This window comes from Saccostrea cucullata, unplaced genomic scaffold (genome assembly GCF_032062105.1).
Source record: "Saccostrea cucullata isolate Sc308-1 unplaced genomic scaffold, CSIRO_AGI_Scuc_v1 ctg380, whole genome shotgun sequence".
Lineage (NCBI taxonomy): Eukaryota > Metazoa > Mollusca > Bivalvia > Ostreida > Ostreidae > Saccostrea > Saccostrea cuccullata.
In genome coordinates this window covers 301969-314741 of record NW_026934466.1, presented here as the reverse complement: position 1 = coordinate 314741, position 12773 = coordinate 301969, and positions in this window count along the sequence as shown.

The window sequence follows — 12773 nt, the reverse complement described above, 5'->3', positions numbered from 1 at the left end:
GAGAGAGAGAATTACAAAAGCGTATTCATTTGGTAAAAATTCTGCTCAAACTAATACACTGTATGTGGTAATAAATATCTGTACCTCCTTTTTATCTTATTTACCGACGGTGTTAAATTTAGGGCGGTGACTCAATAAATTCTTGGGCACCAAAGAAAATAATATTTGACTTGTCTGTATAGGTATAGTCGAGCGGTCCAAAGCCTGTTCCTGTAAAGACGAATAATGACCCCCATCGAATAATGACCGGGGGTCATTTTTCGACAGCGAAAAATGACCCCCGGTCAATATTCGACGTAGAAAAATGACCCTTTTGCCCGTAGAAAAAGTGTCACCATCCTAAAAATTTGCAGAACCCACGTGAAGAAAAATGACCCTCGTAGAAAAATGACTCCCTGTGGATTAAAGCTGAAATTTTTAAGGGGCGAAAAAAAAAATTAGATAAAGAAGTATATTGGCCAAAATGCTCACCTGAGCTTATTTGGAATAAATTGATGATATGTTGATCTTATAACATACGATTATAGCTATATTTTAAGGTTTCGTCAAAGGTCAACATGTCTAAAAAATATTTTTACAATAGCTTCAAAACTATGAGTGGTAAAAAGTCAAAACGTTTACAGTTTATAAATATATCATTGATTAATAGATAGAAAATATCACTTGATAACAAATAATTTTAAAAGATATTATTCTTAGAAAAATTGTATCAGAAAATGTGCATATATAAAGAAAAATGCACCTACTTAAATCTGTCCTTTTTTCTGAAAACCAACATTGCAGAAATAATACATGTATATGTTTATCATTGAAGGGCAAGCTGGACATGAATGGTCTCTGAAAAGTTATGGTCAAGTTTATGCGGAGAAACAGACCACCAGATAGACAGACAGACATACAGACGGGCAAGATAAAACTATATATCCCCGAATCTTCGATTACAGGGACATACAAAGAAATGGTCTTCAATTAACTTTTCATATTATGATACAGTATAAAGAAATCGTTACAAAAATGAAAATGTTTGTTCTGATTTTCGTATTTAATTCTCTGAAAAATATACTCAGAACTGGGTAAAAGGGTGGAGTAAAACAAGAATTAAGAAATGTAATGAATACTGTGTGCTGAATCAAAAGGTTATGTCTACATGCATAGTTTTCGCATTAGAATGTGTATTTTACACTAGCCCATAGCTTTACAGAGCATATTATTAGGTGTTATACCCACCCACCCCCTCACTAATTTAGGAAGAAGTCAATTATCAACAAAAGCAACAACAACAAAAACTACCCTACCTTTATTTTTCTATAAGGAGGGACTAAAAATAAGCTTAAAATAATCTACTATTCTACTAATTTTCAACTGTTACTTTGCCACAATACTTTCAAGTATACCCCCACCAACATTTAAAGTATGCTTTAATCATGGCGAAGTAAATTATGATATGATAGAACTTGTGTGAAGGCTTAACTTCATTTCAATATTTTATCTAGAGCCTCTTTCAGTATCATTGAAAAGCAGTGGCGGATCCAGAAATTTTGAAAAGGGGGGGCGACCAGATTGAGGTCAGGGTAGGGGCCCACAGCCACACCAAAAAAAACCCATTGATTTATCAAATATTGTGTATTTTTGGACTCAAAAGGGGGGGGGCGGGCCCCCTGGTCCCCCCTCTAAATCCGCCAGTGAAAGGTATAGAATTTTATTTATATTTTTGCTTTTCATTTATTTATTTATTTATTTTTTGTTTTGATTTCACGTAATTTTTTTTTGGGGGGGGGGGGTTAAAAATTTCCTCCTCTTTCATTGTTTCATTGTGAAAAGGGATTTGCCAAACTTATACAAGCTAAAAGTTGAAATGAAGGAAAAATTTATTTTTCTATTAAAGAGTATTGGAACCTTATTGTTGCATGGTTTGATTTCTAAAAAACAAGTGGAATATTATTCTTTAAGCAAACACTATATATAAGGAGGAAATTAAAAAGAAATTTTATTACTTGACAATTAAAGAATCTCTTTTCACTTTAAAGGGGGTCATTTTTCAATGGGGGTCAATTTTCTATAGGACTAACATATAAAATAATGACCCCTATGACACTTTTTCTACAAAAAATGATTTTTTTCTACGGGTAGGGGGTCATTTTCTGTCGTTGAATAATGACCCCCGGTCATTATTCGATGGGGGTCATTATTCGTCTTTACACCGGCACTGCTAAGAGGAAGATTACTCCTCCTAGGCACTTGATCCCACATCTGGGGTTTCCTGGGGTCCATTTTTCAGCCCTTTTCATGTAGATTTATACTGATTGTAATTTTAGATGGATTACTGGTCGTGTCTTTACATATTTCATAGCTTTCTTACTGTAGGTCAAAATCGTGAAATCATACAGTTTGTGAAATGCTAAATAAAAGACGGAATGCAAAAGATATTGTTTCAGGGGGAAAATTTGGTCGAAATCAAAGAACTGATGCATATAGTGTCTTGATGGTATAAAAATATCAATAAACAAAAATTATTTGAAAGTTTTTAGAATTATATAATAATTCAAGATAAGAATCCAGGACCCATTAATTACGATTTCTTAGCTATTTGTGAAGAATTGCCTGCGAAGACAGCGTGTGCTATAACTGCTAAAAGAAGCAACTCTCCGTCTCCGCCCTTATTTGATTTTGGGTTTAAAGCAAATATTCTCCAGTAAATATACAAACATATATACAGTCTGGTCCGCTGTGTCTGTTTTTCGCCTCGAAATGGCAGTCCCTATAACCCTAACTCTAATGCTAACCTAACCCTAGCCATAACCCTATACTTAACTCTAAACCTATAACCCTAACCTAACCCTAATGCTAACACTAACCCTAACCTAACCCTAATGCTAACACTTACCCTAACCTAACCCTGATGCTAACCATAACCCTATCCCTAATCCTAATCCTAATCCTAATCCTAATGCTAACCCTTTCCCTAACCCTAACCCTTTCCATAACCCTAGCCTTAACCCTAACTCTAACCCTAACCTTACATTATCATTGACTAGGGCCAGTCCCTCTTGTGTGAAATGGTAGGGAATGGCTCAAATTAGTAAGACTGCAAACATAATTAAACATGTACTTACTCAAGGAAGATGGGGAGACTTCCAGGAAAAGAAGGGTTAAAATCATAAGCTTCCAATACAACATGTTGTACTCTCAACAGTCCAAACAAATTGACCAGTTTATAGGCTAAATATAACAATAGCCGTTAAAAAAACTGTCTTAAGAAATTGCTTTTAGATTTACGACATGGACAGATGTTAAGTTTGCAATATTGACAAAGCTAGCGCTTTTATGCATTTTTTTTTAAATATAAAGCGCTGCATATTCTTAATTGATTTAAATTTGAGGGATGTTTACTGTAAAAGATGGTGACAATGGTTTGCCTTGTGTCTTTTTGTGTCTCCCACGTGCCTTTGTTTTGGTATCTTAAGATTTATAGTTTATAATTGATTAACACTTCTGTTTAAGTTATATCGGATTTAGGTGCCATCTGACGCTCTATATTGATGTACCTTTACTTTTGTTTGTAAACCAAGTATCTTCACTTTGTCGTGAGCAGGTCAATACCTCTCAACACAGGTAAAATTACAAAAAATGTCAATAATTAAAAGAAGATAATTTTCTTTTAATGAAAAAATATTTTTTTTTAAAAAATGTACCTTTTCATTAATGCACTTCAAGCATCTTAAAATTACAAGCAAAGACTCCGAAGCTAAATTTTCGTTTATATATATATATATATATATAAGAACTGAAACAAGTCTAAAACTACTCATATGAAAATGGTTGTATTTTAAAGTCTTTAAAACAACTGAATTTAAAAATGAACAAAAGCTAAATTCCTGCTATAAAAGTGCTGCATGCAAGATCTTATTCTGCATACTTCGACAACATATTGTTAATTGTTATAGACTTCGATTTGTTGCACACACAGTAAGATGAATTGATTTGTATTCACAACGATTGGATTTTATTTAACTGTCGGAGAGATTATATGAAAGGTCAAAAGTTCAGGTCCTATATATATTTATACTGGTACCGGATGGTTGTGGGTTTTATGTACCTTTAAGTACAAATTATACCATTTTACGTACAATGTCCTTGTAAAACTGAAGAAAGTTTATCCAATTTGAAATGTTGACTTTAAAAGAGATTGTCATAGATGCATGTATATCTATATGTCGAATTGAAAGCTATACCAAGCTTTACATGTATAGAGGTTTTTGGATGAATTCAGCTTCATAAGATAAACAAGATGTGTTTGTGAAACACTGATGCCCCAGTATGGCAACATAGCGAAGATTAAACTTTTCTTGAAACAAATAAAACATGTTGGTATACCCAGGTCTTCTGACAAGAAATACAATTGTGAAATATTAAAGTCCTAGCACCACCTGTTCCAAACTTAAGGCCGAGGATGTGTTTTTGAAAGGTAAGTAAAACTCCAGGGTCAAGGTTAAAGGGTCAAAGTTGTTGGTTTCTAAAGAAAGTTTTTTGTCATAAGGATTACATATGTGAAGTATGAAAGCACTAACCGTTCAAAAGTTATGGCCAAAGAAAAAGTTTGGAACTATTGTGTAAAAGTGTATCAAAGTCCAAAGTCAAAAGGTCAAATGTGGTGAAGAAAGGTCTTTCACAAGAAATATCCCAGATAGTAAGATGTTATTGGACCTTTGTTGGGCCAACAATGCTCCTTATGTTGGGCCACCGTATTCTTTCAACATTGGGCCATCGGTAATTTGCTCATCGGCCTTAATCAAACCAACTTGTTGGCTTATTGTTGGCCGAATGTAACAGTTAATACTGGGCCACTGTTGGGCCAGTGTATTCTTTCAATATTGGGCAAACGTCATTTTTTGTACAGTTGGGCCATTGTAAGCTATTTATGTTGGGCCAACGGTAATTTGCTCATCGGCCCTTAATCAAACCAACTTGTTGGCTTATTGTTGGCCCAATGTAACAGTTAATATTGGGCCATTGTTGGGCCAGTGTATTCTTTCAATATTGGGCAAACGTCATTTTTGTACATTTGGGCCATTGTTAGCAATTAATGTTGGGCCAATAGTAATTTGCTCATCGGCCCTTAATCAGACCAACTTGTTGGCATATTGTTGGGCCAATGAACGGATATTATTGAGCCATTGTTGGGCCACTGATTCTTTCAATATTAGGCAATCATCATTTTTGGGCTAAGGTTGGTTTGTATCTTATTGGCTCTCCATCAGGAAAACTCATTTGCTCTTCACTGGTCGGCCATTTGTCCTCAAAATTGAATAACAAACAATATATAATAAGATTATACTAGTTTTGTTGTACAGTTTAATGGTAAAAGCCTTTTAATACTATATATGCTAGATTATTAGTTTAATACATATTCACAATATCTCAAAGAATCACCTTCAACAAGTATTGCATTGCAAGTAGCTCTGCATTAATTAATTTAAAAAAAACTGAGCAAAAAGAAATCAAAATATGAAATTAAATTAAAACATACTAGTATTTTATTGCTTAGTGCATGAAGAAAACATTAATAAAGAACAACAAGTTTATGCTCACTTGAAGCGATACATGTTGGGTAACACAACTGTAAACTCCCTCTTTGATGTGAATTTATGCACAAGTTCAGTAAATTGCAGGTTTCAATAAGAATGTCTTTTAAAAAAAATAAACAAAGCCCTCCTGTTCTTAAAATAATACTAAAATGAATTCCTCCATTTTGTTTACTTACACAAAAAATGTTTCTGGCATCTGCATCGTGTTTGTTACCGACAAACAGACACAGAAAAGGGTAGAACTACAGGTATGTCACAGTATATAACAGAAAGTTAGGCACTGTCACTTTTCATCTGATACCTCTCCCAAGTTTCCTCCTCCCCCTTCTTTTCTTCTTTGCCCGTTTCTTTCTCTCCCATCCCTGTCCTTGGCATACCTTAGCTATTCTTTAATCACCGTGCCGTAGCGTTACTATGATGCAATTATTCCGTAACGTATGATGAAACGATTCCTTATGGAGTTTTAACATAGAGATTTGACCAAGGTAAGTTAATGTCGTATGTGTATGCCTTAAACGCAAAATAGCCCTAATTGTGTTAGCCGTTGCACTATAGGAATGACACAGGCATCTGTTGACATAAAGGACAATGTCCAGAGATGCACCGTTTTCTGAAACACATTGCACTTTCATAATAAAGAGGCTTAAACGTTCGATTTATTCATTGAACTTTTTTTCCCAATCAAGTTACAAGATCAGCTACAAGTTTACCATAATGAAAATTCGTTGTTTATCCATTTCACTCTAGAATTGTGATGAAAATATATTTAATCGCTTTTAACATGGGTTTTTAGAAGTAACGTATGATGCAACGATTCCCATCATCAGTAACGTGTGATGCAACTATTCTTAAACACGCGTATTATTAGATCAATATGTTGGATTTCTTTACTAGGACACGTTTCAAAGTAGGGTAATAAAATTACTCCTTGCTTTCTTTTTATCACAGAATACCCAACGGTTAAGAAAAAAAGCAAAACTTGACTTTAAAACGGCTAAAAGAAAAAAGTGCAGCAAGAATAAAGTCATTTCATCCCCTTACTCAACTCTGAGGAGAAAAAAAATTTCTACCCCATTTAAATCCAAAAATACCCCCATTTAAATCCAAAAATCGACATGTTGATACCCCAAACAGAAACACTGTAAAAAGTACCGCGTGTGCATTAATAGAGAAAGATTGGACATTGGGACATTGAGTGAAGCTTACGGTCATGCTTTCAAAAATGTGGCACACATGCACGGCATGCATATTTAACGAATCACTGTGTAGTTCGTAGAGTTTGCCAGGGCAACGATTTTAAAACCACAGGCACTTGTTTCGGAAATAATTCTTTTTAACACACAGTTTATTTATTACGGCGCCACTGGAGGGCCAGGGAAATACTGATTTTATTTGTTCCGACAAAATAGAAATTCGTTCGGACGAATTATTAATTTGTCCAAACAAATATTATTTGTTCGGACAAATTAGAAATTTGAAATTTGAAGATATGTCGTTTTGATGTTGATCTCTTTATTACCATTTCTATGTACAAATTCACTACCCTGCAATTATTAATTATGACATGTGAATGATTTTTGAAATACATTTCTTGTACAATGTAGCCGATATGTGGCTGAAATATTGCCGATTTGGCGTAAAACATTAATCATTCAATCTGGTATATATGCGATGTATAAAATGAAAAAAAGCTCCTCAATGAGTTTGAGATATTCCTGCTTGTGAATTCAGAAAATGTAACAAAAATGGACCTGTTAGTATTGATCTGAGTTAATTTTGTTCCTATGACTTGGGAGCCGGTGAATTTCCTCGCATTTAATGAGGATATAACCCGGTTATTCTGGTATATTCCCTAGTCCATAGCTTTACAGAACATAATTATACCCCCCCCCCTTTTTTTGGAGAGGTACATGTAGTCAAACAAAATACTGAATTTCACTTGCAGCATTTCTTAATTTTGCTTATACGATTTTACAGTATCAGTTCGAAGATTTCATAGACCAATGACTCACTAGAAAGGAGCCATTATGAAACTAACTCCTTTTATGCAGAAAATAAATCTTGAATGAATGAATTACAAAATATTTGAATTGAAAGCATGACCATAGGCTTCACTCAATGTTCCAATGTCCAATCTTTCTCTATTAATGCACTCTGGGGACTTTTTGCAGTGTTTCTGTTTGGGGTATCAACATGTCGATTTTTGGATTTGAATAGGGTAGAAAATTTTCTTCTTTTCGGAGTTGGGTAAGGGGATGAAATGACTTTATTCTTGCTGCACTGTGGCAACGCACTTTGAAAAAATTACGCACTTTGAAAAATTTTTTCAAAGTGCGTTAATTTTTGGGACCATGTTAACGCACTTTGAAAAAAATTTTTTTTTTTCAAAGTGCGTTAATATCGACCATATTAACGCACTTTGAAAAAAAAATTCTGCATGGCTTAGTCAATATTCCTACAAATCTCAGGTATGATAAATTATCATTTGAACCTGATTTGATACTTTTTGTCCCCCGCTTGAAAAGTGGGGGACATTAATTTGGGTCTAGCTGTCCGTCCGTCCGTCTAGCTGTCCGTCCATCCGTCTTTCTGTAACGCTTTCGTTTCCACACGATATCTCGACAACCCTTTGAGCTTTTGCAATGAAATTTAACATAACAGAATCCTTGTGGCCTTAGGAAGACCCCTTTTGAATTTGGGGTCAAAAGGTCAAGATTCAAAGGCGTAAAGAACTACGAAGGATAGTATTATTCTTCCGCCTATCTCTAAGTCAATTCTCAAAAGTTAACATATTGGAATGATTCTCAAAATTTTTATAGATATTCATATGAATTTTCATAAAACTTTACTTATTTGGGATACCAAAGAGAGATAACTCTATAATTTTGGCAAAACTTGTGTTTTTCACTATAGAAATCAATGGAAAACTGAAAATATTTTTAAAACACCCCCCCCCCCCCCCCGTGAAACAAAAATTCCTTATTTACAGGTAATATGGACTGTCATTTTACAAATTTATGCCAAAGCTTTTTGTGTTTCACGGGGGGGGGGGGGGGGGCATATGTTTATAGACAAAACACGAAAAAAATGCTTATTTTTCACCAATTTTAAAGCTATTTAAAACTAAATAATTGTACTTTATTAATTTATATATGCTTTATTTATTTGCGTAAGACATGAGAAAAGATATTAGATACATGTTATCATATTTATGATTATTTCAAAATATGGCGATTCTTGAAAGTTCATCACTATATCCCATCATACGTTGCGAGGGGATAATACTGTTGTCTATTTCTAAAATATATGTCTAATTCCTTTTGTTTCATGAAAATTTTTTCAAAGTGCGTTAAATGTTTACATGGTGTAAAATTATGATGTACAGTCTTAACGCACTTTGAAAAATTTTTTCAAAGTGCGTTGATTTGGTCCCAAATTCAACGCACTTTGAAAAAATTTTTCAAAGTGCGTTAACCTGGTCCCAAAAATTAACGCACTTTGAAAAATTTTTTCAAAGTGCGTAATTTTTCAAAGTGCGTTGTAACACTGCACTTTTTTTCTTTTAACCGTTTTAAAGTCAAGTTTTGCTTTTTTTTCTTAACCATTTGGTATTCTGCAATAAAAAGAAAGCAAGAAGTAATTTTAATACCCTACTTTGAAACGTGTCCTCGTAGAGAAATCCAACATATATTGGTCTAATAATACGCGTGTTAAAGAATAGTTGCATTACACGTTACTGATGATGGGAATCGTTGCATCATACGTTACTTCTAAAAACCCATGTTAAAAGCGATTAAATAAATATTTTCATCACAATTCTAGAGTGAAATGGAAAAACAACGAATTTTCAACATGGTAAACTTGTAGCTGATCTTGTAACTTGATTGGGAAAAAAGTTCTATGAATAAATCGAACGTTTAAGCCTCTTTATTATGAAAGTGCAAAGTGTTTGAGAAAACGGTGCATCTCTGGACATTGTCCTTTATGTCAACAGATGCCTGTGTCATTCCTATAGTGCAACGGCTAACACAGTTAAGGCTATTTTGTGTTTAAGGCATACAAATATGACATTAACTTACCTTGGTCAAATCTCCATGTTAAAACTCCATAAGGAATCGTTTCATCATACGTTACGGAATAATTGCATCATAGTAACGCTATGGCACGGTGTTTAATTGTGTTTTCAATGTCTTTTTAGAATCTCCAGTAGCACTAAAATTGTAGTATTTGCATGGTACTTAATACATTTGTTACTTTTCTCAGTAAAGAGTAAACATACGATTTAAATTTACAAGTATATCACTATATGTTTAAACTGTCAATTAAGGAATAACCATTTTTTGTTCCATGGTGTGATTAGGTAATTAGCCTGCATGATGAAGGCATTTATGCATAAAATTTCTACGCTTGATCATCATCATCACACCGATTTTGATTCAATGTTGCCCCATATGAATCATTATTAAAAGTAAAATACATGTATAGAAAATTTATCGGTACACTGAACAAATTTTAAATGAAAAAACCAATTTATTTTAGTATTGAATAAATTTTGTTTTACATTGTAACTTAAATATGTTTGATCATGTGTTCGATGTTAAGTGTATATAAGTAAAATGATTGGTAGACTTCGGAAATTTATTCGAACTTGAACTTGAACTTGAACTTGAACTTGGAAATTTATTCCACTGGACACAAATTTAAATCCAAATAAAGGGGAAATTATTTATTGTTAATTTATTGTTTTGTGTTTAATTTAATGTTTTAAAACACATTTAATATTTTATACTTTCATTTATTTTTCTTGTATATAAACAATAAATTTAATCACTGATAATTTATTTTGTTTTGATAAAGAATTTTAACAAGCTTTGTAAATTTATTTTAGCTAACTTGTATTTTCAAGTAGGGTTTGTAGGATTGTAGAGACTATCGGATTTGTTAATATACAGATTTGTACCAATAAAATGTTTAGCCCAATGTTGGTCCAATATATCGGGCCTACATTTGGCCAATGAGTAGACCGACACTGGGCCATTTTGCCAACATCGGCCCAATGATCTTGTTGACGTTGGGCCAACATTGGCCCAATGTCGCATTTATTGGGCCAATATTGGCTCAACGTTGGGACAAACTCTGTAGAAATAATACTCTACATTGGGCCAAAATAAAAAAAAAAATGGCCCAACATTTCGGGCCAACATTGGGCCAATGAACAAACTTACATTGGGTCAATGTCATTTGCTAATATACTAGTATGCCCAATGTAACCGAAGACATTGGCCCAACCTTGGCCCAATGTTAGCATGCTATCTGGGACAGTATTGACCCAACAGCACCTGGCCTTTGCACTTCCCCGTGTCTGATGTACACAGGTTTGTATACGATATCGTTTTAACTATAAACGTTAATCAAGATGTTTCGAAGGAACCATATCACGGTGTAGTACCTAAACGGTTGCTATCAGAAAAAATTGCGCGTTCATTACTACAATCTGAAAATTTAGCGGTTGCTAGTGGAAAAAAATGGACGAAATTGTAAGTATTTTTCTTCGCTGGCTCAACAAAATGATCAATAATTCAATTATTAAAGTTTAGCCGCTTGGTATTCCACCCTTACGGAACGTTATATACATTTTGAAACTAACATGTATATTTAGAATTTTAATGAATTGAAGGATTGCTGATATATACGAAGAAAACTGTCAAAAGCGTTGGACACATTTACATGCACGTAAGAAATATATTAAAATTGCGTCAAAAGTTTTAGATATTTGATAAAAATGAATCGACAGTTCTTTGTGTATTTGTAAATATTATTGGTTATTTTATATCATTGTCCGCTTTGATGGGTTTCTTACAAGCTAGAGCGTTTTTATTAGGAGAATCTTGTGTTACGGCTACCACCGGTTACTATTTGATTAGGTTTAAGTTTTCAAATTTCATGAAATCACATCCTCAATTTACATATGTTATATATACACCGAATATTCTTTCTTAATTATTGACTTATCGTGTATTTTACTTTCGATCAAATAATGACAAATTAATCGTATACATGTATTTATATGTATGTTGTGAATTGTGGAGTTTGTATGTACATGTACCCTGTACACATAGGCTTTGGAACAGGGGGAGGCTAAGCCTTCCCACTTTTTTTTGCAAAGATACAGACATAAGGCACTGAAAACTTGGGCTAATCTTTTTTTTTTATTGGACAGGTGTAGCCCCCCCCATCTTTCTTCAATTTGCTTCCGACGTCTATGGCACATGCACACACACACAACTGTTTTGTGTTAGCCATTAAATCATGTGACCATTCAATTTGTTATATTCCAGCTATGTTATTTGTTTTTATGTGCCATCTTTTTGCTAACTTTTTCATATGATGTTTTCATTGTCTTGTCTTACAGATACTTTTTCCTAGTCAGTTTTGGGGGATCAGACATTATCATATTTTACGTAACTGCTAATCAAAGCTTGTGAATCTGATCCCCTTCTTGTTTGTTAAATTGTTCACATTTATACCGTCATTTTAATAAATGACATTATTCATCTCTATGAAAGTGTTTTATTTGACTTATACAAAATTAGCAAAAACAAGCTGCGGTGAGCTTGCATATAAGCATAAGAATATATAAATGTTATTATGCCAGATTGATTAAATTTACGATTTGGAATTTTAAAAAATCATAATTATCTATTCACAAACCACGAGAGATTATTTGTCTCAAATATTTACGCAATCCACCTCTACAAATCCAAACATAAACCTACAAATTAGCAATCTGTATACTGTAGTATCAGTATTTTAAACAAGAGGCCCATGGGCCACATCGCTCACCTGAGAAGCTTTGGCCATTCCGTTCTTTACCAGATTTCCCCCTTGTAATACATATTGTGACCCCACCCTACCCCAATGATCATAATTTAAACAACTTGAATTCTACACTACCCCAGTATGCTTCCACATAAGTTTCAGTTTTTCTGGCCCAGTGGTTCTTGAGAAGAAGATTTTCAAAGATTTTTCCTATATATTTCTATGTAAAACTTTGATTCCCCATTGTGGCCCCGCCCAACCCCCGGGGGTCATGAACTGTACAATTTAGAATCTACACTATCCCAGAATGCTTCCACATAAGTTTCAGCTTTTCTGACCCAGTAGTTCTTGAGAAGGAGATTTTCAAAG